At 41.5% G+C, this 27,535-nt stretch overlaps 1 pseudogene; it reads left to right on the top strand.

The window, feature by feature from the left end:
- Nucleotides 1-221: 221 nt before the first annotated feature.
- On the top strand, nucleotides 222-8,179 carry LOC107276620 (putative beta-galactosidase 10; annotated as a pseudogene).
- The last annotated feature ends 19,356 nt before the right edge of the window (nucleotides 8,180-27,535 follow it).

Genomic DNA, 27,535 nt, shown 5'->3' with positions numbered 1-27,535 from the left:
CGACGGACGTTTTTTATATTTTTTTTAAACGTGCTTACATGCAAAAATTTCGGGATTCCCAGCGACACGAAATATTATCAGAATTCGTTAGATTTAGATAAGCCAACCGCATGCAACGGCGTCGAATCTATATATCCTCCAAGATAATTAAACTAATCTCCAGATTATAATCATCATCCAGGCCAGCTTCTTCCTCCTCTATAAATAGACTCGACCCAGGCCGAGGTCTCCTCTCCCATCCTCATCAACGCCTTCTCTCCTTCTCTCTCTATCGCATCCATCTTAGTGTTGGCAAAAGCTCGCGATCGCGTGCCGGCGATGAAGACGAAGACGGCGGCGGCGGCGACCTGCCTCGTGGCGCTGCTGGTGGTGGTGCTCGCGGAGGCGGCCGGCGTGGGCGGCACCACCGTCACCTACAATGACCGCAGCCTGGTGATCGACGGCGAGCGGCGCATCATCATTTCGGGATCTATCCACTATCCGAGGAGCACCCCGGAGGTATATACTGAAAGTTAATTAGCTATGGATATATTTATCGCTATGCATGTGTGCATGCTGCATGCAAAATACGTGTGATTTTGTTATATTCTTCATATATATGCTATACAAACACCAATGCAATCTCAAAGGATCATACAAACTCTAAAACTAAAGCCGTACGTCATTTATATTTACTCTAATTATTTCTCATAGATCATTTATTTCTACTCTAGATGTCTACAAATTTATATTCTATCTCAGTTTTTCTAGTCATACACCCGCACATCATTATTTTTTTTTCACCAGTTGCTTGGCTCTTGAGATCGTTAAACATATGGTCGAATATGACTAACAGAAATAAATCTGTACGGTATTTATTTAAGTAGATTAATCAGCGCATCATACTTTCACAGTACGTATAATTGTCCTATACTAGCGATCGACTAGTCATCGTTTGTACATGTATACTTTAAGTACTCACATGAAGATCAGTGTTAATTAGCTATACTTACAGGCTATATGTCGTATTAAATAGCCTAACCCATGGCCACCATCTAATTTATTCGTTGATCTGTCGTATATGCTTGAAGGCTAGTAAAAAACTCAGAATTCGTATCTCATATATATACATATCACGAATCTCAGATACACACATGCTGGTATACAATTTATACAGTTATACACCGGGAGCGATATCCCTGTTAGACAAAAAAAAATCATTCTGATTTGTATAAAATTTTAACAATGTTAACTTTATTTTCAATTTAAATGGAAATTCTAGTTTGATATTTTATTTTGTTAATGTGGTAGTTTTTAATTATAAGATCTGCTCATGTTGATACACGTATATAACATGTTTCGCCTGGTGCAGATGTGGCCTGATCTGATCAAGAAAGCAAAGGAAGGTGGCCTTGACGCGATCGAGACCTACGTCTTCTGGAACGGTCATGAGCCCCATCGCCGCCAGGTTATTTCTGCTCTCCAAATTAATATATATATATATATATATATATATATATATATATATATATATATATATATATATATATATATATATATATATATATATATATATATATATATATATATATATATATATATATATATATATATATATATATTGCTTTAGCTGTTATAACTTATTAAGTAAGTATCGAATATGTAAATCCACATTAAATATTTTACGATTTAAAATGAAGCATATGTAATTCAAAGCATGGATGTTCCCCATATATATATTATTTAGATGAATTAAGCTTTCTTGATTTCTAGATTTCTAACCAATGCACGAAACAAAGTAATTTAATCCAAATTTCATGTAGTTTCGACGGTTTAGCTTTTTTTTTTAATATGTTACACGTGAAAATTCGCTCTTAGAATTATCTTAGAATTATGGATACACGAAACAAAGTAATTTAATCCAAATTTCATGTAGTTTGGATGGTTTAGCTTTTTTTTTTAATATGTTAGACGTGAACATTCGCAAAGTAATTTAATCCAAAAGTAATTTAATCCAAATTTCATGTAGTCTGGACGGTCTAGCTTTTTTTTAATATGTTAGAAGTGAAAATTCGCTCTTAGAATTATCTTAGAATTATGGATACACGAAACAAAGTAATTTAATCCAAATTTCATGTAGTTTGGACGGTTTAGTTTTTTTTTTAATATGTTAGATGTGAAAATTCGCTCTTAGAATTATCTTAGAATTATGGATACACGAAACAAAGTAATTTAATCCAAATTTTATGTAGTTTGGATGGTTTAGCTTTTTTTAATATGTTAGACGTGAACATTCGCAAAGTAATTTAATCCAAAAGTAATTTAATCCAAATTTCATGTAGTCTGGACGGTTTAGCTTTTTTTTTAATATGTTAGACATGAAAATTCGCTCTTAGAATTATCTTAGAATTATGGATACACGAAACAAAGTAATTTAATCCAAAGTTCATGTAGTTTGGACGTTTTAGTTTTTTTTAATATGTTAGACGTGAAAATTTGCGGGAGCCTCAGTTAGTAATAATTATAGTTTAAATAATTATAGTTCAAAGTTTAAACTCCTCGTATGAGGTGTATTTTATTCTAGTTCAAATAATTATAGTTCAAAGTTCAATCTCCTCGTATGAGGTGTATTTTATTATAGCAATGTTCTTACTCCTGACCTTCGTCAAATGATTTGATATGTAGTACAACTTCGTGGGGAACTACGATATTGTCAGGTTTTTCAAGGAGATCCAGAATGCTGGCCTGTACGCTATTCTTCGCATCGGGCCATATATTTGCGGCGAATGGAACTATGGGTATGACTATATATGCTCAACCATACACATTTGTATGATAGCAAATGCATACAAAAAAAAATGCTAATATATATATTTTGAATTGTTTTCCTCATCTGCAGAGGACTTCCTGCTTGGCTACGTGATATTCCTGGAATGCAGTTCAGACTGCATAATGCGCCATTTGAGGTAATTTATGGGAGAAAATGTGCGCTAGGAATTTGTGCGCTAGGAATTTGCTCCGCCCGCTCTCTCCTTGTTTTTTGTTTTTTTTGCTGGCGCATATCTATCCCACCACTGCATCCCTCGTTCCCACATCCCACTCCCCTGTCCAAATAACAGAACAACTCATTTTCCGGTCTCCTAGAGTAAAATAAATACATTACCGAGTAAAAGAATAACTCATAATCCAGTAGATTTGTTAAGTACAAAAATTACTCCACCACCGAGGCTGCCAATTAACCGTCCCCTGCCACGCTCCCCTCAATCCCCTGCCTGCGTGTAGCGTTAAAAACTTACTCGTCAAATATATCCGCATATGGAACATTTGTTCTGTTAAAATTTTACTTGTAGAGTGTACTGAAAGCTATCGTGGACACTTAGGTTCGAGTTAAAAAAATAACCCATAGATGTCGGTGCAGTAAATCTGAACACGGGGTGTTTTGTGATGAGTAAATTTTTATGGAAATGACCATATCCGATCCAGGGAGTTAAAATTGCTATTTGCATGAAAGTTTGTGAAAAAAAAATCATAGAAATTACTAAAAGCGTAGTTTTTTTTAAAAAAAACATAATGCATATATATAATATATAGTGCAAATGACATGTGTAGTGAAAAACTAAAAATTACCGTTAGATAAAAAACGGTCACCTGATATTTGTCCACGTCATCAAGAATAAAAATTGATCTCCAGTGTTCGTTTTTAAATAAATACAGATATATGAGATTTGTCCACGTCATCAAGAGTAAAAATTAATCTTAGGTGTTTGTTTTTAGATCCAATTGTATTTTACAGGTTTGCACTACATATTTTTTTCAATATAGAAAATAGAGAATACAGGATGCGGAAAGTTACTGGCAGAAACTTGTTTATTTTGTCGTGGTTAGGAAATGTGGTCGTTTAAAACTCTGGACTGCGCGATTCTAGTGTAATTGAAATCAGCGTTAAAAGAGGTCCCACAAAAAGAAATTTATTTGTGTGAAAATACCTGGAGACGTGAATAATTATTCGATCCGAAAAAATCACACATCCTAATAAGTCACCAGCTTGATGTTTCAGTACGTGAGTAAAAAAAAAATACTATACGTATCGATGTGCAAGGGTGAGGGGGCGTGGGTAAAAACATTACTATTACTTTTATTACTTTCCTTTCCTTGGAGAAAATGAATTCAGCTTGATAAAAGGGTAGTAGTGATTTTTTTACTCCGGTGTGTATATACAAGGTGAGAAAAAAGACAAGGCCTTTATTCAGTAAAAAAAATTACTAACCCACCCAATCCCGCCTGGCCTTTATTGTTTTTTCTTTAGATGTGCATACGAGTAGTAAAAATTTAACTACCCCTATTATCACTCCGTTGTTTTATAAGAGGTCAATTTGGGGCCCCCTTTGATGAATTAATAATTTTTTTTACTATAACTGTGAGGGGTGAGGGGAGAGGTGCGTGCGCTGGGAGAGGGTCGGGGTCATTGTGTCTCGCGTAGTGCAATTAGTAGAGCAGTACTACGCCCCATCTCTATGTATATATATAGTAACCGAAATTTTGAGCAATTGTTTTGTTTCCTATTGAATAGAATGAGATGGAAATCTTCACGACTCTCATTGTCAACAAGATGAAGGATGCCAATATGTTTGCTGGACAAGGAGGCCCAATCATCCTGGCACAGGTGTTGTACCATTCTTAGTTATGGGAGCAATATGGTGTGATGCAAGCTAGCACCCCCTGTTGCCAATAATACAAGTTATTAAATTACAAATGCATTGCTTGTATGTTTTATATAGATTGAAAACGAGTACGGAAATATCATGGGCCAACTGAACAATAACCAGTCCGCGTCTGAATACATCCATTGGTGTGCGGACATGGCTAACAAGCAGAATGTCGGTGTCCCATGGATCATGTGTCAGCAAGATAGCGATGTGCCACACAATGTGGTGAGCATGAGTTTCAATTTGTTTATAACAATGTAGGATGTTTGTATATGTTTATATATTATTTCTTTTGTTGATTTGCTGAAATTAATGCTGTTGTTTTGTTTCCCGATCGATTAATTTAGGTGAACACCTGCAACGGGTTCTACTGCCATGATTGGTTCCCGAATAGGACAGGAATCCCTAAGATTTGGACTGAGAACTGGACTGGATGGTATATATATTTATAATTTTCTTTCATCACATATATATGTTTATCTTCTTTTGTTAAAGAACTTTTTTAATACTCAAATATGAATTGAAGCATATCTTTTATGACTTTCATTGATTTGGATTAGGTTTAAAGCCTGGGACAAGCCGGATTTCCATAGGTCTGCTGAAGATATTGCTTTTGCAGTTGCAATGTTCTTCCAAAAGCGTGGTTCTCTCTAGAACTACTACATGGTATGTACTCTCAATTTCTCATTGCTTTCTCACATATATATCTGACAATGAATCGAACTAATTGTTGCCATCACACCATTTTTACCAGTACCATGGTGGAACGAATTTTGGTCGCACCTCAGGTGGCCCATACATCACAACTAGTTACGACTATGATGCGCCTTTGGATGAATATGGTGAGAAATGAACATACAATATTTTAGACTATTCAATTAAATGCACAATTAATAAGCTATAAATCATAGTAGTATAATTATGATTTTCCTTTGGTTTACCTATATCATAATTAGGTAATCTCCGGCAACCAAAATATGGCCACTTGAAGGACCTGCACTCCGTGATCAAGTCCATTGAGAAGATTCTTGTCCATGGGGAATATGTTGACACCAACTACAGTGATAAAGTCACAGTATGATTCATGCCATATTTTCGCGAAATTTCCCTAATAGACTCAATTTTTTTGGCAAACCCATACATGTGGTTCACATTGATCATTACTTTACAATATATTTGATGCACTATGATCGTTTGTTTTATATAGGTTACCAAGTACACCTTGGACTCCACCTCAGCTTGTTTCATCAACAACAGGAATGACAACATGGATGTTAACGTAACCCTTGATGGAACCACTCATCTTCTGCCTGCTTGGTCTGTGAGTATCTTGCCTGACTGCAAGACCGTTGCCTTCAATAGTGCCAAGGTATTTTTTCCAATCACTATTGAATCCTGACTCTATAATTTGATTGATATAGGATCTTGTACAACTATTGTTACAAGCTAATCGTTAAGAATTGATTTTTCTTTTGTTTTTTTCCTGGAACAATTAGATCAAGGCCCAAACGACTGTCATGGTAAACAAGGCTAAGATGGTAGAGAAGGAGCCGGAGAGCTTAAAATGGTCATGGATGCGTGAAAATTTGACGCCCTTCATGACCGATGAGAAGGGAAGCTATAGGAAGAATGAGCTCTTAGAGCAGATTGTCACATCAACTGATCAAAGTGATTACTTGTGGTACAGAACAAGGTATTGGCCAAAAAAAACATTTTTCTTGCATCTTTTATATCATAAGCAACAATTTTAATGTTAACTTATTATTAAATAATATGCTGCCTAATTTTGACACATATAATGAAATGCAGCATTAATCACAAGGGTGAGGCAAGCTACACTTTGTTCGTGAACACAACCGGCCATGAACTATATGCCTTTGTGAATGGAATGCTTGTTGGTAAGTAGCTAGTTAAATTTAGCTGCTTGCACAACATAATAATTGGTGATAATTTTCTCATTGAGATGTTCAAATGATTGATATCAGAAATGTCACACTAAAACTGCCAATGTGGTTGGCAGGTCAAAACCATTCTCCAAATGGACACTTTGTTTTCCAGCTTGAGTCACCAGCAAAGCTTCACGATGGCAAGAACTACATTTCTCTTTTGAGTGCTACCATTGGCCTTAAGGTTTCTAATATATTTACTACACAGTTCATTAAAACATCATCACTATATTTATTATTGTGTATGATGAAAGATGTTTGTTCCGTATCAAACAGAACTATGGCCCTTTGTTTGAGAAGATGCCTGCTGGGATAGTTGGAGGACCAGTTAAGTTGATCGACAACAATGGCAAAGGGATTGATCTCTCCAACAGTTCGTGGTCATATAAGGTGCACAAAACCTCTATCAATTATCAACTATTACTATTTAATTATCAGTTATATTTCTAATGATATTTTTAAGACTTTTGATGACATAAGTTAGGAAATATACCAGCTAATTTTTCCCTTGATTCAATATATTGTTTAGATTAATTAATACTCATCATCTTACCATTTTAATTACCTCCTAAGGGATAAGTGGAGCACCCTAAAGATCTATTTCTATTGATTGTAATATTGCTTTGATTTTCTATTTCTAGGCTGGCTTGGCAGGTGAGTATAGGCAAATCCACCTTGACAAGCCCGGTTGCACATGGGACAACAACAATGGCACCGTACCTATCAACAAGCCCTTTACGTGGTACAAGGTATTATATAGATTGATATGTATTATCCATGTTGTACTGAGCTACGAAATGCAAGTAAACTCCTGTGTTATTTTTCTATTTAGACTACCTTCCAAGCTCCAGCCGGTGAGGACACGGTGGTGGTGGACCTCCTGGGGCTAAACAAGGGCGTGGCATGGGTGAATGGGAACAACCTTGGCCGTTACTGGCCATCATACACAGCGGCGGAGATGGGCGGTTGCCACCACTGCGACTACCGTGGAGTTTTTCAGGCTGAGGGCGATGGCCAAAAATGCCTCACGGGATGCGGTGAGCCGTCGCAACGGTTCTACCACGTTCCACGCTCATTCCTCAAGAATGGTGAGCCCAACACAGTCATTCTCTTTGAGGAGGCCGGCGGTGACCCATCACACGTCAGCTTCCGCACTGTCGCAGCGGGCTCCGTGTGCGCGTCCGCTGAGGTTGGGGACACCATCACACTATCCTGCGGTCAGCACAGCAAGACTATCTCAGCCATCAACGTGACTAGCTTTGGTGTTGCGCGTGGCCAGTGCGGCGCCTATAAGGGCGGGTGCGAGTCCAAGGCAGCGTACAAGGCTTTCACAGAAGCATGCCTTGGGAAGGAGTCATGCACAGTGCAAATCACCAATGCAGTCACCGGCTCCGGGTGCCTCTCCAACGTCCTCACCGTTCAGGCTTCATGTTGATATTATTGGTGTCTTATAATTAGGTTTGGTTTGTTTAGATAATGCGCAAGGAAAACCTACTGCATGTATTCAGTTCAATATTAAACTATAGACTTATATATGTGAGTTAAATTAGAGTGTGATCAAGTAATCGTAGATTGTGTGATATTGGAACAATTTGCATCTATAGAGTATTTTTATGAGTGAAAAAAATTGTTGCCTTCACTTGTTTCGTGGAATTAAAGAATATTTTTTTGGAGGTTTATAATTTTGTAAGTTTAGTTATTTCCGCTATTTCACTATTAAAATAGATTCCTATACTGAAAAACAAATTCCTAAATATCCAGTTCAAAAGTTCTAAAGCAGTAATATAATAAGAATAGGAAACAATTCCAGGAACTAAGAAGGAAGGTAATTTTGGAGCAATTTTGGAGCTCTCTGTACTCATCCATTTTAATTGAAATGTAGTATGAGTCGTCTCACCAAGTTGGCACTTTTTTTGTGACCTCAGCAAAAAACCTATATGTTTGAGTATGAAAATTTGTAGCGTCTAGGCCTTGAGGATTATCGTTCTGCATGCTGCAAGCTAGGCTTTTATTGAAATGTTGTAGATCTGAATGATTCCTATATATCGCAACTTCATTGTACGGTAATCATTGTACATGTAGCTAGCATTGCTGATAACTTGCTAATTATCAAGTCAAGGCCTCAAGAGTCATTATTGCAAACTGAAAATCGGAAGATAATAATTAAGTAACAAGTGTCAACAGTACGGCAGCAACACATAAAACGTCCTATACTACACAAAAGAAAAGAAGCAAATCAAATTTGTTGCTACATATGATGCTGTAGTCTTCATAAGTAGAGAGTCTTATCTGTGCCGCCTGACGCGAGCAATGCGTCAAGCCTCGAGGGCGACGACGGTGGAAGCCACAAGCAACGACGTGGGCGACGCGGTGGCGGAGGCGGCCGCGGCCACCGCGGCGGCGTCGGAGGCCATCTTCCTGTTAGAATAATTGGGCTAGGCCCAATTTATCCTATTAAATCTCAAAGGCCCATAATAAGTGTTAAGAATAATAATACCACCTCAGGATTTAAGCGAGGAATATCTCAACCTAAATAGGGAGTTATTGGAGGCTCCCTGTTGACTGGTTGAGGTGGGGGTCAGAAAGCCACACGCGCGCGCGGGCCGGGCCGAGGCCGAGGCCGTGGCATGGCTGGCGTGCGTCATGTCGCTGTTGTTTTGCAACCATGTTCCCATGACTGCCTCTACAACGGCGCGTCCACGATCCCACGTTCCCAAGGAGGCCGCGAGTCCGATCAGAACGATCCGCCCGCGCCTGTGCTGCTCTCGCCTCCTCGCTTCTGATCACGAGTCCGATCAGAACGATCCGCTGGGTGTTAGTTCCTCCTCCTCCGCCTGTGCTGCTCTCGCCTCCTCGCTTCTGATCGCTTGCGCGCACGAGAGATCTTCCTCGCTTCTGATCGCATGCGCACACGAGAGATCTTCCTCGCTTCTGATCGCATGCGCACACGAGAGATCTTCCTCGCTTCTGATCGCTTGCGCGCACGAGAGACGACTGCTCGTCCTCGCCCACCATGTCTACGCCTGGAGCCGGAGCTGCCGCGAACGTCAACACCAACGGAGGCAATTCTACCTCACAATCCAGCAGAGGGCCATTCTCGGGGTATATCCTTCTCCTACTCCTATTGTTAACTCATTCGTTCATAGCGCTGTTAATCTTGTTAGTCGTAAGTCAAGTCGTAAGTCAATTGCGTTACTGCTATGTTCCTGTTCCTGATATTCATGATGCCTTTAGCATGCTACTGGTTATGTTACATGTTGTCACTAGATCACCCTATACTGTTTATGCCATGATTATTGTCTTAACATTTTGGATTAAAATATGCCGATTTATGACCATATTTCCAACAATCCAAAAACCTGATAGGTCATTTTCGGTAGTTGGCTTTGCTGCTGCACTGAAACCACATGCTTTTGATGGTTCTAACTATAAGAGATGGAAAGCACGTGCACTATTGTGGTTGACAGCGATGCAATGCTTCTATGTTTCACGGGGCAAACGAAGTGAACCACCTCTTTCTCCTGTGGCAGAGGCTAAGTTCGAGGCTTCGGATTGCATGTTTCGTGGAGCATTGATCAGTGTACTCGCTGACAACATAGTGGATGTGCACATGCACATGCCTTCCGGGAAGGACATGTGGGATGCACTTGAGGCCAAGTTTGGAGTTTCTGACGCCGGCAGTGAGCTGTATGTCATGGAGCAGTTCTATGACTACAAGATGGTCGATGACCGTTCTGTAGTAGAACAAGCTCATGAGATTCAGATGCTGGCTAAGGAATTTGAGAACAACAACTGTGAGTTGCCGGACAAGTTTGTGGCGGGTGGCATTGTTGCCAAATTGCCACCTTCTTGGTCGGACTTTGCCACTTCTCTAAAGCACAAGAGACAAGAGTTCAGTGTTTCTGATCTCATTGGCTCATTGGGTGTTGAGGAGAAGGCGAGGGCAAAGGACATCCGGGGCAAAAAGGTTGAGGGAGGTTCTAGTGCCAATATGGTACAGAAGAAGAACCCTCATGCATCCCACAACAACAAAAAAGTCAAGCCTGATGTCAATCCCAAGGCTGCAACCAACTTTAAGAAGAAAGGCAAGGGAAAGGTAAAGGGAGACTGCTTTGTGTGTGGCAAGTCTGGGCATTGGGCCAAGGACTGTCCTGAGCGCAAAGATAGGAAGTCTGCCAACATGGTCATTAGTGAGGGCGGAGGAACATCGGGGTACGGTAAAATATTACCTACAGTTCTCTCTGTTTTTCACTCACCTGATTGGTGGGTGGATACTGGTGCTAATATTCATGTATGTGCTGACATTTCTCTGTTTTCTTCTTATCAGGTCGGGAGAGGTTCCTCCTTGTTAATGGGAAACGGGTCGCTTGCGGCTGTTCATGGTGTTGGTATGGTCGATCTAAAGTTTACTTCGGGAAAGACTGTGCAGCTGAAGAACGTGCAGCATGTCCCTTCAATAAAGAAGAATCTTGTTAGCGGCTCTCTATTGTGTAGAGAAGGTTTTAGACTTGTGTTTGAATCCAATAAATGTGTCGTATCTAAATATGGGATTTTTGTTAGAAAAGGTTATGACAGCGGAGGCTTGTTCCGCTTTTCTTTGAATGACATGTGTAATAATCATAATGCTGTGAACCATATTAGCGAGAATGATGAGTCTAATGTGTGGCATTCGCGACTCTGTCATGTGAATTTCGGTTGTATGACGCGCTTAGCTAACATGAGTTTAATTCTAAAATTCACTTTGGTGAAAGGTTCCAAGTGCCATACTTGTGTTCAATCGAAACAACCTCGCAAGCCTCACAAAGCATCTGAGGCGAGGAATTTGGCACCTCTAGAACTTGTTCATTCTGATTTGTGCGAAATGAACGGCATGTTGACTAAAGGGGGAAAGAAATATTTCATAACACTGATAGATGATTGTACTAGATTTTGTTATGTGTATCTATTGAAAACAAAGGATGAAGCATTGCATTACTTTAAGACCTATAAAGCTGAGGTAGAAAACCAACTTGAAAGGAAAATCAAACGGTTGAGGTCTGATAGAGGTGGGGAGTATTTTTCCAATGAGTTTGCATCTTTCTGCGAAGAGTTTGGAATTATTCATGAGAGGACGCCTCCCTATTCACCCCAATCAAATAGGTTGGCCAAAAGAAAGAACCGTACTCTAAATGAGATGGTGAATGCCATGTTAGACACTGCGGGGCTCTCCAAGGAATGGTGGGGTGAGGCAGTTTTGACTGTGTGTCATGTCCTGAATAAAATTCTAATGAAGCATAAGGAAGTAACACCATTCGAGGAATGGGAAAGGAAGAAATTAAATCTCTCATACCTACGAACATGGGGCTGTTTGGCCAAGGTAAATGTACCTATAGCCAAAAAGCGGAAACTTGGACCAAATACTGTTGATTGTGTGTTCCTTGGTTATGCTATTCACAGTGTGGGTTATAGATTCTTAATAGTAAACTCTAGAGTACCCGACATGCATGTTGGTACAATTATTGAGTCCAGAGATGCTACATTATTTGAGAATGAATTTCCCATGAAACATACACCTAGCACCTCTAGTCAAGAAACTGTCATGCCCCATGAGCACTTTGCACCGATAGAACACAATGATCAAACGCCTGAGGAAAATCCTGAGGAGGACAACATTGTAGAAACTCGCAAGAGTAAGAGACAAAGGGTTGCAAAATCCTTTGGAGATGACTACATTGTATACCTCGTGGATGACACCCCAAGAACCATAGAAGATGCATATTCATCTCTTGACGCTGACTACTGGAAGGAAGCAGTACGCAGTGAAATGGACTCGATTATGTCTAATGGTACTTAGGAAGTCGTTGAGCGTCCATATGGGTGCAAGCCCGTAGGATGCAAATGGGTTTTCAAGAAAAAGCTTAGGCCTGATGGTACAATTGAAAAGTACAAGGCAAGGCTTGTGGCCAAGGGTTATACCCGAAAGGAAGGCGAGGACTTTTTTGACACATACTCACCAGTTGCTCGCTTGACCACGATTCGAGTACTACTTGCTCTGGCAGCCTCTCATGGTCTTCTCGTCCATCAGATGGACGTTAAGATAGCTTTCCTAAACGGAGAGCTGGAGGAGCAGATCTATATGGATCAACCAGACGGGTATGTACTAGAAGGTCAAGAGGGAATGGTGTGTAAACTGTTGAAATCCTTGTATGGCCTCAAGCAAGCACCTAAGCAATGGCATGAGAAGTTTGACACCACGCTTACATCTGCAGGCTTTGTTGTGAACGAAGCTGACAAATGTGTGTACTACCGCTATGGTGGGGGAGAAGGAGTGATCTTGTGCTTATATATCGATGACATATTGATCTTTGGGACCAACCTCAATGTGATTGAAGAGGTCAAGGACTATCTGTCCAAGAGTTTTGAAATGAAGGATTTGGGAGAGGCTGATGTTATTCTTAACATCAAACTACAAAGAGGAGATGAGGGTGGGATTACACTTGTGCAATCCCACTATATGGACAAGGTTTTGAGTCGCTTTGGATATAGTGACTGCAAGCCAGCTCCTACTCCTTATGATCCCAGCGTGCTATTAAGGAAAAACCGAAGAATAGCAAGGGATCAACTGAGATACTCTCAAATCATTGGTTCATTGATGTACTTGGCTAGTGCAACGAGGCCTGACATCTCATTTGCTGTAAGCAAGCTGAGCCGGTTTGTCTCAAATCCGGGAGATGATCATTGGCAGGCTCTGGAAAAAGTAATGCGCTATCTAAAGGGCACTATGAGCTATGGAATTCACTATACCGAGTATCCAAAAGTACTAGAAGGGTATAGTGACTCAAACTGGATATCTGATGCTGATGAGATAAAAGCCACAAGTGGATATGTGTTCACACTTGGAGGTGGCGCTGTTTCCTGGAAGTCTTGCAAGCAGACCATCTTAACGAGGTCAACAATGGAAGCAGAACTTACAGCACTAGATACTGCGACAGTTGAGGCCGAGTGGCTTCGTGAACTCCTGATGGATTTGCCGGTGGTTGAAAAACCAGTACCAGCTATCCTAATGAACTGTGATAATCAAACAGTGATTATTGAAGTGAACAGTTCAAAGGACAACATGAAGTCATCTAGGCATATCAAGAGAAGACTGAAATCTGTCAGAAAGCAGAAAAACTCCGGAGTGATAGCATTGGACTATGTCCAAACGGCTAGAAATCTGGCAGATCGGTTTACCAAGGGGCTACCACGTAATGTGATAGACAGTGCATCGAGGGAAATTGGCTTGATACCCACCTAAGGTTGCACAATAGTGGAAACCTATCCATTGTGATCGGAGATCCTGTGAATTTGGATGGCAAAACAAACTATTGTGTGACTGAGAGAAGAGACCCTTGAAAAGGGCTCATTTTCATGATGTACTTCTCTTCTTTTCTGCACGGTAGGATGGCTCATGCCTTAATGTGATCCGAGTGGCTTTTCCAAGCAGAGATGTTGACCTGCAGAACATCTCAGAAGGAACACACCTATATGAGTTCGACTGCTAGTCACAGTCTATGAGGTTTGGGCGACCTCTAGATACTCATGAAAGGCCTGGAGTTTGACTTATATGCTCCAAACAGAGGGGATGCGAATGGCAGCCCAGTACCAGTCAAGGGTCTGAGTGAAACCTGATCACACAAAACTGACAATTCAAGGCATAGTCCATTGTTCAGTTGTGGTCTGATGTAGCTCATTTCCTAGGTGGAAGTTCAACTTAACGGTCTCCACCAAAACCCTGGTATATCAAACAGGCACAACCTTGAGAACATTTCTTATGAGCCTTGAAATTTGGTGGAGATTGTTAGAATAATTGGGCTAGGCCCAATTTATCCTATTAAATCTCAAAGGCCCATAATAAGTGTTTAGGATAATAATACCACCTCAGGATTTAAGCGAGGAATATCTCAACCTAAATAGGGAGTTATTGGAGGCTCCCTGTTGACTGGTTGAGGTGGGGGTCGGAAAGCCACACGTGCGCGCGCGCGCCGGGCCGGGCCGGGCCGAGGCCGAGGCCGATGGCGTGGGCGAGGCGAGGCGTGGCGTGGCGTGGCTGGCGGGCGTCACGTCGCTATTGTTTTGCAACCACGTTCTCACGACTGCCTCCGCAACGGCGCGTCCACGATCCCACGTTCCCACGACTGCCTCTCTCTTGATAGATAAGGAGGCCGCAAGTCCGATCAGAACGATTCGCTTGCTTCTTTCCCGGGTGTTAGTTCCTTCTCCTCTACGCCTGTGCTGCTCTCGCTTCTGATCGCTTGCGCGCAAGAGATATCGGAAGGAGCAGGGCTTGCTTCTTTCCCGGGTGTTAGTTCCTCCACCTCCGCGCCTGTGCTGCTCTCGCTTCTGATCGCTTGCGCGCACAAGAGATCAGAAGGAGCAGGGCCTCCGGAACCACACCTTCGCTTGAGATCTGCACCGGGTAGGCGGGTGATCAGGTTTTTGGGGAGTGCTTCCCGCACGACTGCTCGTCCTGAGTGCTTCCCGCACGACTGCTCGTCCTCGCCCACCATGTCTGCGCCTGGAGCCGGAGCTGCCGCCGGTGCCGCTACTTCTGGAGGAGATGGCGCGCCTGGAGCTGGAGCCGGAGATGGCACGCCTGGAGCTGGAGCCGGTGCCGCGAACATCAACACCAATAGAGGCAATTCTGCCTCACAATCCAGCGGAGGGCCATTCTCGGGGTATATCCTTCTCCTGCTCCTGTTGTTAACTCATTCGTTCATAGTGCTGTTGATCCTGTTAGTCGTAAGTCAATTGCGTTACTGCTATGTTCCTGTTCCTGATATTCATGATGCCTTTAGCATGCTACTGGTTATATTACATGTTGTCACTAGATTACCCTATACTGTTTGTGCCATGATTATTGTCTTAACATTTTGGATTAAAATATGCCAATTTATGACCATATTTCCAACACTTCCTTGGGTGTGCCACGATGTCGCCGGACATGTCGTCGACGGCCAACACGTCGCCTTCAAAAAAAGCTGGCTGGTGAGGTTGCGCGTCGTGCCGGCGTCCAAGAAGGTGTCGCCGGAGACGACAACAGTGACTGCGTTGGGACGACGACTCCCCGCTGATTCCTGTTGGAGATGAAGAGAGGAAAGAGAGGAAGAGATGGGGAAAGAGAAAAGGGATGTTCCCAACATAAGGAGACCATCATATATGTTTGCAACATTTCAATGACATTTCGGGACCATATTACTAAGTGGGTTTGGTCGAGGTCAACCTGCCACATCAGATGAAACCACTTTCTAAACCACTAAAGTACTAGATTGACACTGGTTTTCAAAATTTGGGGAGACGTTATACCCGGTTTTACGGTTGAGGGATACGATTCGATCGAGGGTAAGAGGTGAAGGACGAACAATGGACTTATTCTAGAGAAAAAGAGAGGGAGGGGAGAGGAACGTTGGGCCAGACGTGGACCAAAGAGAGGAAGAGGTTAATTTTCAGTTCTTTTCTTTTTAGAAAACTCTGTTAATTGTTTTTATTGCTTAATAATTTTTTTGATGATCTGAAAATTCAAGTAAAATTTGATGGAGAATTTAAGAAAAATACTCCAAACCACATTCAATTTCATTCTTGTATGTATTTTATTGTTTGCAACTTCTTTTAGTACTTTAATAAATTTATTACTCCATTTAGAAAAAATGGTTTTTAATTTGGGATGAATTTATCACGGCGTGACAATCCACCGCCTCATCGCTACTTGAGCTGGCTGTCTGGAGTCCACGCGGTGGCAAGTATGATGGCGATGGGGCCTGTTCCCTACTCCCTGGTGGATGGGCACTGAGAGCTGCTACTGGATCTAGAAGCACTATTCCATACCACACAGGTAGGGATTGGGATCCTTTGACGTGAATTCAAAGGAACATGGTGACTGACATGTGGGCTCCACCGCTCACGAGCCCACCTGTCAGTGACCATATCATGGGAACCACTTCCCAGAGGTAGACGGTGACCGGTGTCTCGATGGCTCATGAAGTGTCGTTAGGCCGCGTTTGTTCATGGGCGGCAGCTTCAATTGAATTTGTCTCTGGCTGGTAGACACAACGGCAGTGGTGGAGGTCTCCCCTCGACTCGCAAAAATGATGACAACAACAGAGCCTAGGGTGACAACATCAACCCTGGTAGCAGCAGTATAGGATCTGGGGCTTCTAGCTCCACGGCACTAGTTGCTCCTCCTCCAACTCTTTGCGGTGGTGATGGTAGAGGTGACATAGGTCGGATAAGCCGTCTCGGTGGTGGCAATTCTAATTGGTCGGATCGGTGGTGTGCTAGGAGTAGAGCTGAGCGCAGCAGCGGCTCTAAGGGGAGTGCCAGAGCTGGTTGTGGTTAGGTTCGAAAATGGTGTGATAGCGTCGGCTCTGTGGTAATGACAGTATAGCGCTGATGACGTACATGTTCGTGCTATAGAGGTGTAAGTTGTCTAGGCAATGCTTGACCGGTGTTTAGTGATGACAAGACAGCTAGGAGAATTACTTAAGTCTCCTTCCTATGCTCATAACGGAAAGGAGTTTTTGTGGTGACTTCAACGATAGTGAGTGAGCATGGTGGGGGAAGGGTAGGCTAGATATGTTTTTTGTCTTGAAGATTGAAACGAGGAGGAAAAGCATAAGGTTTAGCATTCTACTCTTTTCTTTTCTATTGTTTTTATTATCTTAGTTATGAAATTAGTTGTGTATGGACTCGTGTAACTTTTAGCTGCGTTTGTGAATATAGAGACCAGATTTATATTCATTATTAGAATATTATTAAGTTTTCCGTAGCTAGCAGCAACAACAATAATATACATCATGCATCAACCGCGCTTCTTTAGGTAGCCATGAATTCTGATACATGCCTTTACAACTCCTCAATCAGGTGGCAAATCGGTGCCTCCCTCTCTATTTTTTTCTTATAAATCAAAATTCATAATGACAAATCCTATCTTACTATAAAGTTGATGTTCACTAACTCCTAAAATTCAACATGCAAGTGTACCATATCATCACTCACTAGCAATTATTATCAAGAGTATTTTAAATATCTTGCAAATATGGCATATCATTTATAATTTTGTTGTATTTTTAGAACTCAATATGGCATATCAATGTCAAATCATTATACATCATTTTCACATTATTTAAACATATACATTTAATATTTCTATAATTCACTTTATTTAATTTAAGCATATATATACATCTAACATTTCTATAATGTATAACATGCAATCATCCCTTCCATCTCATAATTACAATAACACTGACAAATAATCGTTCCCTTCCATCTCATTGGTTTCTTCTCTATTTCTTAATAAACTTACAATGGGTAAAACAATTGCTGGTGAGGAGTGAGTGTGACGCTCGCGAGGGAAGGTGTGAGCTGTGAATGCCGAACAATTGCTGGTGAGGAGTGGGTGTGACGAAGGTGTGCACCGATCAGCTATGAATGCCGCGAGCTTGTAGACTCTTGATTTTTAGAATTTGGATCTGCAATTCAAAATGCAGTAAGATTTGAGCAATATCAACTTTTTTTTATTTACTGACTTTTAATTGAATGCTAAACGTGAACTAAGACTAGAGTCTTGGTGGCTGAATCTTTAGTGTTTACTTCAAACATGGAGTTGTCAAACACAGAGTTGTTTTATTCGCTGATTATGTCTGAATCTTCGATGTTTTCCTAAAACAGGGAGTGTTTTATTCGCTGATCTATTAGAATTAAACACTGGTGGAGAAACCCTTTGTATTCCCGGTTCGTAACCCCCTTTAGTCCCAGTTTCCAAACCGGGAGTACCAATCCGGGACTAAAGATCGCTATCTTTAGTCCCGGTTGGTAACACCAACCGGGACTAAAGATAGAGCTGACCTTTTTTTTTTTTCATGCCCCTGTTGCTGCATGGTTTATATATATATATATATATATATATATATATATATATATATATATATATATATATATATATATATATATATATATATATATATATATATATATAAACCATGCATATATATGCATACATATATATATATGTATTTATACATATATATGTTATGCAAATGCATATGTATATAGATATATATATATGAACAAAATATATTTACATTATAGAAAATGTGTACACATGCATATAGAAACATATGTAGTCATGTATTAATTACAATCCATTATATGTCCTAGCTAGCTACGATTTCGACGTAGTAGTACTCGCTGCTAGCTCAGAAGCTAAGGACCGGTGAATTGTGTTTCCGTCGTAGTAGAATTCACCCTTGGGATCAAGGATTTCTTCGTTGATGAATCCCATGAGTTGTTCTTGAACCGCCGCGATAAATTCCTTGTGTGTGGTCAGGTTATCCCTCATGCGAATAAACTATATGAATGTATGAAATTGATTAGTAATTAAACAAGAAATCGCTACGTAATGAAATTTTGAATTTATTTGTACGTACATCGAGCTCTCTTGTGGTGATGATTTGGTCTGCAAGGCAGTGGCAATACTCGCACACGTAATAGCCGCACAAGTTAGTTCCCTGCTTTTGCTTTGCGCACTACAAATAAATGACAAACAACGAGAGATCTAATTAATATACACTTGTATGTATTTGAATCGGAGAAATATAAATGTAGAGCATGTGTACTCACAGGAAATTTGAACTTCCGCATAAGTCTTTCTCTCCATTTGCCGCGGACCAAATGACGGAACCGATACCAAGCCCTACATGGAGTTTAAAGCTATGATTCGTAGTAGCAATTAACATAACAAGATTTTCTTAATTAACAAAGGAACTTATGACGGTACCTGTCTATAAGTTCGAAAACCTTATCAAACGTAGACTCTTTTTTATAAATTGAGTCATATACGTTGACGGTGCAGGCCTCCAGGTCGATGAGTAAAAGCACCCAGTGGAATCTGCAATGTGCGTGGGATGCATTACATATGAAACACTTAGCAAGTTCGTACGGGAATGAAATTTGGTATGTAGGAAGACAGTAAAATTAAACTAACTCTGTGTTGTATGGCAACAGTATGAACGTCTTGTAATGCTGCGCCTTCAGGAGATAGACGAGATTGTCCTCTGTTTCTTGTGGATATTGGTCGAGCATTGCGACGTTTACTTTCCGAGGGTCGATGAATCCAGTATCGAAAACCCTCCGCCGTCGGGCCATTTGAATCTCCATTCTACAACGATAAAAGGGAGTATATTATTTTCTATGGTCTACTTATATACAAGGACCTAATTAATTAAAGGAGACGTATAGTAAGAAATCTAACTGAACGATATACTTACAAAATCCAGCAACTCATAATAGAGACGTCGAGGGCGTCCAGCTGGTATAGTTCGTAGATTCCCCTGAAATTGATCCAGAGAATGTCATCTCCTTGCAAGAAGTCCGTGTCCCTGATCCTCGCTCCGATCATCTCTCTACCGGTGGCGCTCATCTCCATGTACAGCTGATGGAACTTGTACATTTGTGTGGGTAGGGACTGCAGCAGCTCAGGCTTGACAAGCGGTTTACCGAGTTCGTACATGTATTTCACTTCCGCCTTTTCGATTGGTGCGACTCCTAGCAATTGATCCGTAGTTAGACCGGTGTCAGTAATAAATTGTTCTATCGTCATTTCTTTACCGGTCACCAACGGCTCGATCTCCAGGTTTGGTTGCTCTCCAAGCTGAGGGACTGGTTTGGACTTTCCAGAAGATGCTTTCTTCAGCGTTCGCTCATAGTCCGATAGCTTGATGGCCTCCTTGACAGATGCAGACATACCCCTGAAGAAGTTCCTGACACTGGGGTCTATAGGAATCTTCTTTTCTGGACTTCGAGGCTTGAATTGTCTCTTGACTTCTGATGCAACGTAAGCGTCAAGCTCCTCTTGCGTGCAATCGTACCCCGGGTCCTTGTTCTTGGCGGCGTCAACTTTCGCCTTCTTTGTTGCCCTTGTGTGGGCAAGCGGTGGAGCTGGGGGGGCCCTTGACTTTGAAGGTGCCGGAAGAGGAGCTTGCGGGGGAGTAGGTGTAGGAGCACGAGGAGGAGTCGGTGCAGGATCCTGAGGAGTCGATGCTGGAGCCTGAGGTGGAGACGGTGCTAGCGGAGCATGAGGAGGAGACGGTGCAGGATCCTGAGGAGGAGATGGCGGAGCCGGAGGAGATGGTGCACGAGACGCCGCTTGTCGCCCAGGGAGGATGATGTACCGCCTGCGCCATAGAATAATGGCATGGCATGTGTCTCGTAGATGCGTCTCACCGTCTCCTCCAGGGTAATCCAGCTCGAGGTCCTCGTACGCGCCTTCGACCAACTCAACTTCGACCTTGGAGTATCCTGCTGGAATCGGCCTGCAGTGGTAAGTACCTGAAGGGTCCGTTGGGATGGCCATGCCCGACGCCACCTTCATGTTGTGAGAGATTATTTATTAGTAATCAACATATATAAGCAGCAACTAGCGGAATGGCTAAATCTTACCTTTATTGATAAGTTCTTGAAAGGAATATGCAGCTCACATGGTGTCCGCTGAGTGATGTCATCAACGGGACAGGTCGATTCGTCCTGTGTTTGCATGGCGTCCATGCTCTGTGATCCTACCTGCCCCGTTGAGGCGCAGCTGCTACGGTTTCCTGACGGGCTCTCACCCCAGAGATGCGGCGGCAGCGGAGGAGGCGGAGGCGGCGGCGAGGACGACGAGCTCGAGACGACGGCGAGATACGGCGGCGTCGGCGCGGGGATTTGCCCTAGGCAGTGGCGGCGAAGGAGAGAGGCCGAGAGAGATCGATCGGCCGAAAACGTTTAAGTGTTGGTGAAGAAGACGAGGGCGCACCGGGAATATATATACCCCTGGATCTTTACTCCCGGTTGTTGAGAACAACCGGGACTAAAGATATCTTGATATCTTTAGTCCCGGTTGTTGAGAACAACCGGGAGTAAAGAAAAGATCTTTAGTCCCGGTTGTTCTCAACAACCAGGAGTAAATATCTTTTCCCGCTATTTCGAAATTCTTTTTAAACCCGGTTAGGGTTAAGAACCGGGACTAAAGATTATAGCACTGCATATGATTTTCGCTTACATATGTGTTTATAAAATAGAAGTTAATGCATTAACATTATTTAAAGTACAAAGATTGATGACAATTACTTCGAAAAATTATTTTTGTCTGTAATAAATTAAGTGGATAAATCGTAATAAGCAAATATATGACTTATAATTAATAAAAATTCCAATATATATATATTCTTAGCATATATATGAATGATATTATTATATTGGTAAAAACTCTAATTAAGATATTAATGTACATACTGCATGATTTAAAATTAATAAAAATTGTAATCATCATATGTACTTAGCGTAGGAATTATATTAAATTAAATGCTAAAAACTCTAATTAACATATGTAAATGCCACATGCATGATTTAAACCTTTTAAAAATTCGAATAGTCATATATAAGTAGCATATGAAAGATAGTAAATTAAATTGTGAAAAACTCTAATATATGAATGATAGTTTTAAAAATATATTAAATTTAATACTTTTAAAAATTTTCCAGTCAATTATAATTAGCATATGAATGATAGTAAATTAAATGTTAAAAACTCTAATTAACATATGAAATTGCCACTTGCGTGATTTAAAACTTTTAAAAATCCTCTAGTCAATTATAATTAGCATATGAATGCTAGTAAATTAAATGTTAAAAACTCTAATTAACATACATATGAAATTGCCACCTGTGTGATTTAAAACTTTTAAAAATTGTAAGTATCACATATAACTAACATATACATGATTTAAACTTGTTGAAACCTCTAATAATCGTGCGTAATTAACATATGCCATACATCAATTGATTTATATGGATAATCAATACATCCAAAATAGTTTACATCGTGTACACAATAATTACGGCATTACATCGGCGGTGACGGTTGACCGCACGTACTTTCTCCTCACTATTGTTCCCTCCTTGTGATCGCTGCGTGAGTAAGGGGTGTCTTCATTTGATAGGAGGATGCTAGGGTCAATCGTCACTGTGAAAGGGGGTTGCCCATCCAACTGATCGTAATCCTCGTCAGTCTTGTCCTCAACTCCGACGATTTTTCTTTTGCCTGGGAGAACCGCTTGACGCTTAGGCTCATCAGGCCCTCTGCCCTTCTTTCCTTTGCTAGACATGTCCTTCACGAAAAAGACTTGCGTTACATCATTGGCAAGGACAAAAGGTTCGTCCGAGTATCCAACCTTGTTAAGGTCAACAGTTGTCATCCCACTGTCATCAATCATTACGCCTCCACCAGTCAACCTAACCCATTGGCACCGGAACAGAGGAACCTTAAGAGGACCATAGTCAAGTTCCCATATGTCCTCGATGGCACCGTAATATGTGGCAGTTGTTCCATCGTGTCCCATGGCATCGACACGAACAGCGCTGTTTTGGTTCGTGCTCTTCATGTCTTGGGCTCTCGTGTAGAATGTATACCCATTGATCTCATATCCCTGGAATGTCGCGATAGACCCAGACGGTCCCCTCGCCAGGAAGGCAAGTTGTTGGTTGATCGACTCGTTACCCATGAGATGTTGTCGTAGCCACGCGGGGAAAGTATCAATGTGATGCCGTGTAATCCATGCATCGGACTTACCGATGTTCCTGGCGCGAACTAGAGCCAAGTGCTCCTCGATGTAAGGAGCTACCAATGAAGAGTGTTGCAGAACAGTGAAATGGGCTTTACGGAATAAATTGTTGTCTACCGTCATTATTGCTTTCCTTCCGAGAGTTCCCTTTCCCCGTAGTCTCCCTTCATGGCGTGATTCAGGTACCCCGATTGGGCGAAGGTCTTCGATAAATTCTACGCAAAATTCGATGACCTCCTCTGTTCCATAACCCTTGGCGATGCTTGCCTCTGGACGAGCACGGTTACGAACATACTTCTTCAGAACGCCCATGTACCTCTCGAAAGGAAACATGTTGTGTAGGTACATAGGCCCAAGAATACGGATCTCTTTCACAAGGTGACAAAGCAGATGCGTCATTATATTGAAAAATGAAGGTGGAAATATCAACTCAAAACTGACGAGACATTGCACCACTTCATTCTGAAGGGCTTCTAATCTATCCGGATCGATGACCTTCTGCGAAATTGCGTTCATGAATGCACATAGCTTTGTTATTGTTGCCCGGACATTGTCTGGAAGGATACCCCTTATTACAACTGGTAGCAGTTGTGTCATCAACACGTGACAGTCATGAGACTTTAGGTTTATGAACTTCTTCTCCTTCGTGCTTATTATTCGCTTGATATTCGTGGAGTATCCAGACGGTACCTTTATGCTCTCCAAGCATTCAAACATACTTTCCTTCTCTGCCTTGCTAAGAGTGTAGCTGGCTGGACTCAAGTAATGGCTTCCTTTCTCCTTTGGTTCCGGGTGAAGGTCGCCGCGTTGTTCCATATGCTTCAGATCATTACGTGCTTCCAGTGTATCTTTCGACTTTCCGTATACACCTAGGAAGCCAAGAAGGTTTACGCAAAGGTTCTTAGTGAGGTGCATCACGTCGATTGCGTGGCGTACGTCCAAGAATTCCCAATATGGTAACTCCCAAAATATAGAGTTCTTTTTCCACATCGCCGCGTGACCATCTTCGCTCTCTATATGCTGGCTTCCAGGCCCCTTTCCGAACACTACTTTAAGATCTTTAACCATAGCAAACACTGTTTTCCGCTGCGATGTTTAGGATTCGTACAGTGGTCGGCCTTATGTTCGAAGTGCTTGCCTTTCTTCCGTACCGGGTGGTTTGCTGTAAGGAATCGACGATGACCCATGTATACAACCTTCCTACAGTGCTTAAGATACGTACTTTCTGTTTCATCCATACAGTGAGTGCAAGCCTTGTACCCCTTGTTGGACTGTCCGGATAGGTTGCTAAGTGCAGGCCAATCGTTGATGGTTACGAACAGCAGCGCTCGTAGGTTAAACTCCTCCTGTTTGTCCTCGTCCCACACGGGGACACCTTCCTTCTTCCACAACTGTTTAAGATCTTCGACCAGTGGTCTTAGGTACACGTCGATGTCGTTACCAGGTTGCTTGGGGCCTTGAATAATAATCGGCATCATTATGTACTTCCTCTTCATGCATAGCCAGGGGGGGAGGTTGTAGATACACATCGTAACGGGCCAAGTGCTATGGCCGCTGCTCATCTCTCCAAAAGGATTCATGCCATCCGTACTCAAACCAAACCGTATGTTTCGTGCGTCCTTTCCAAATTCTTTAAATTTTCTGTCGATGTTTCGCCACTGCGAACCATCGGCGGGGTGTCTCAGCATCCCGTCCTGTTGACGCTCTTCAGCGTGCCATCGCAACATTCTAGCATTCCCCTTGTTCCTGAACAAACGCCTTAGCCGTGGTATTATAGGAAAATACCACATCACCTTAGCAGGAATTCTCTTCTTTGTTAGCTGCCCGTCAACTTCTCCTGGATCGTCCCGTCTAATCTTGTATCGTAGTGCTTTGCAAACATGGCATGCTTCTAGGTTCTCATACTCCTCACCGCGATATAGGATACAATCGTTCGGACATGCGTGAATCTTATGAACTTCCAGTCCTAACGGGCAGACTATCTTCTTAGCCTCGTACGTTTTCTCGGGCAATTTGTTTCCCCCCGGAAGAATGTTCTTGACGAGTTTCAATAAATCGCCAAATGCCTTGTCACTAACCCCATTTTTTGCCTTCCATTGCAACAACTCCAGAGTGGTATCCAACTTTTTGTGCCCCTGCTCGCAACCTGGGTACAACGAAGTTCTGTGGTCCTCCAACATCTTGTCCAATTTATGGGCCTCCTTTTCACTTTCGCAGTCTTCCCTGGCGTCCTGCAACATCTGACCAAGATCATCCGCAACGTCGTTACCATCAGCAGCTATTTCCTCCTCGCCCGTTTGATTTCCTTCAAATCCAACATACTGAGCAAAGTCCGGAATATTGTCGTCTTCCACTTCATCTTCTTCCATTTCAACACCTTGCTCTCCGTGGGATGTCCAACAATTATAGCTTGGCATGAACCCCGACTCAAACAAGTGGAAATGAATAGTCCTGGATGCAGAATACTCCTTCTGATTCTTACACTTATTGCATGGACAACAAATAAAACCCCTTTGCCTGTTAGCTTCGGCCACTCTCAAAAAATAGTGCACGCCGTCAATAAACTCTTTGGACCGCCGATCAGCGTACATCCATTGCCGATCCATCTACATGAGTCAAAAAAACCGCACACAAATAATTATTCTTACAATAATGACAGTCATACAATAATTATAAGATATCTTTATTCATACAAAAATCATAAAATATTACACCAAATAATTCTTAAAAACTATTTGTAAAGTTTTAAACTAATTTTAATGTGTTTTACTTCTTTTTATTTTTATTTTAGTTTGTTTTCTATTATTTAATATTAACTTTCACTAGAGTTTTCCTTCTCAACTATTTTATAAAACCTTGTTTAGCAAATGAACTAAATTTCTATATATTCTTTCTTCCCCACACACATTTTCTCTCTCATCAACTTACAACTAAATTTTGGAGACAAAAAAAGTGTGCAAAACATAGGTGCAAATGTAGTATGACAAAAAAAACATTGGAGGATGAAGTTGCAAACCTTTTAGGCACCTCCGATTTGTATGTAATCACCAAAATAAATTCAATAGAAATTTTGGCATGACCTCCCCTCTTTTTTGAAGAAATTTTGAAGCTTGCTCGGGCAGCTGGAGGAGGAAGAAGACATATATATAGGGGTGGGACTTTAGTCCCGGTTGGTAGCACCAACCGGGGCTAAAGATCACCGGGATCATTAGTCCCGGTTGGTATTACCAACCGGGACTAAAGTTAAGATCTTTAGTCTCGGTTGGTAGCACCAACCGGGCCTAAAGATCACCGGGATCTTTAGTCCCGGTTGGTACTAAAGTTAAGATCTTTAGTCCCGGTTGGTGCTACCAACCGGGACTAAAGATCCCGGGGGGGCCTGACAGGTCCTGACAGCATTCGAACCGGGACTAAAGATGATCTTTAGTCCCGGTTGGTAACACAAACCGGGACTAAAGATCAAATATGCCCGTTACCCTTTTGAACCGGGACTAAAGATCATCTTTAGCCCCGGTTTTTATTGCATCCGGGACTATTGTGGAAATCGGCCGACCGACGAAAGATGGTTTCTCTACCAGTGAAAGATTAAAGTGTTTTATTTGTTGATATAGTAGAATTAGAGAATATGATTATAAATAGGGAGGGGAGGTGTTTTATTCAATGATATATAAGCATAACAAAATCTCAACTCAATCTTATATTTTATTCGGATTTTTTTCTAAAAAAAATCTCAATTTACATTAAAAATCAAAATTGATGAAAGAACATCAATTTACATATGAAAATTGAATTTAGATTTTCATTGCGGCTATGAAGGGCGACCTTATATCAATATGTATAACTGCCACTTCATCAACCCATGTGTTATCCATCACATCATTTGTCAGAATCTGAATTTTTGTCTGAAAAAATAGAGTAAAGAGGCTCTGTACACATTCGTTCATCATACCTGGAGCTTTTGTTTAACAAAAAAAAGAGGGGAAGTTATAGTTTTTGGTTTGGACTCACTCTCAGTAAGTGACAACTTTGATTTCCTCAACTATTGGTTCTTCCTGGAGTGCAGTAGTATATTCCTAAATGATTCATGCCCTATTTTGCAATACCTAGAATCATATCAGGACAAAACTTTTTTTTTGTAGGACTGAACACCATCAACTTCTTCAGATGACATGGACTGATGCATTATGAAAAGGAATAGGAACTTCCATCAACCAATTACTTTTTTTAGTTTTTGCCTACAGATACACCTTAGTGTATCGGTCTGGCAGCTTGGTATGCATGGCCACTG

The sequence above is a fragment of the Oryza sativa genome, chromosome 6, assembly GCF_034140825.1.
Source record: "Oryza sativa Japonica Group chromosome 6, ASM3414082v1".
In the NCBI taxonomy this organism is placed as follows: Eukaryota; Viridiplantae; Streptophyta; class Magnoliopsida; order Poales; family Poaceae; genus Oryza; species Oryza sativa.
Note: the sequence above shows the minus strand (reverse complement) of the source record. Positions and strands in the feature narration are given on the sequence as shown.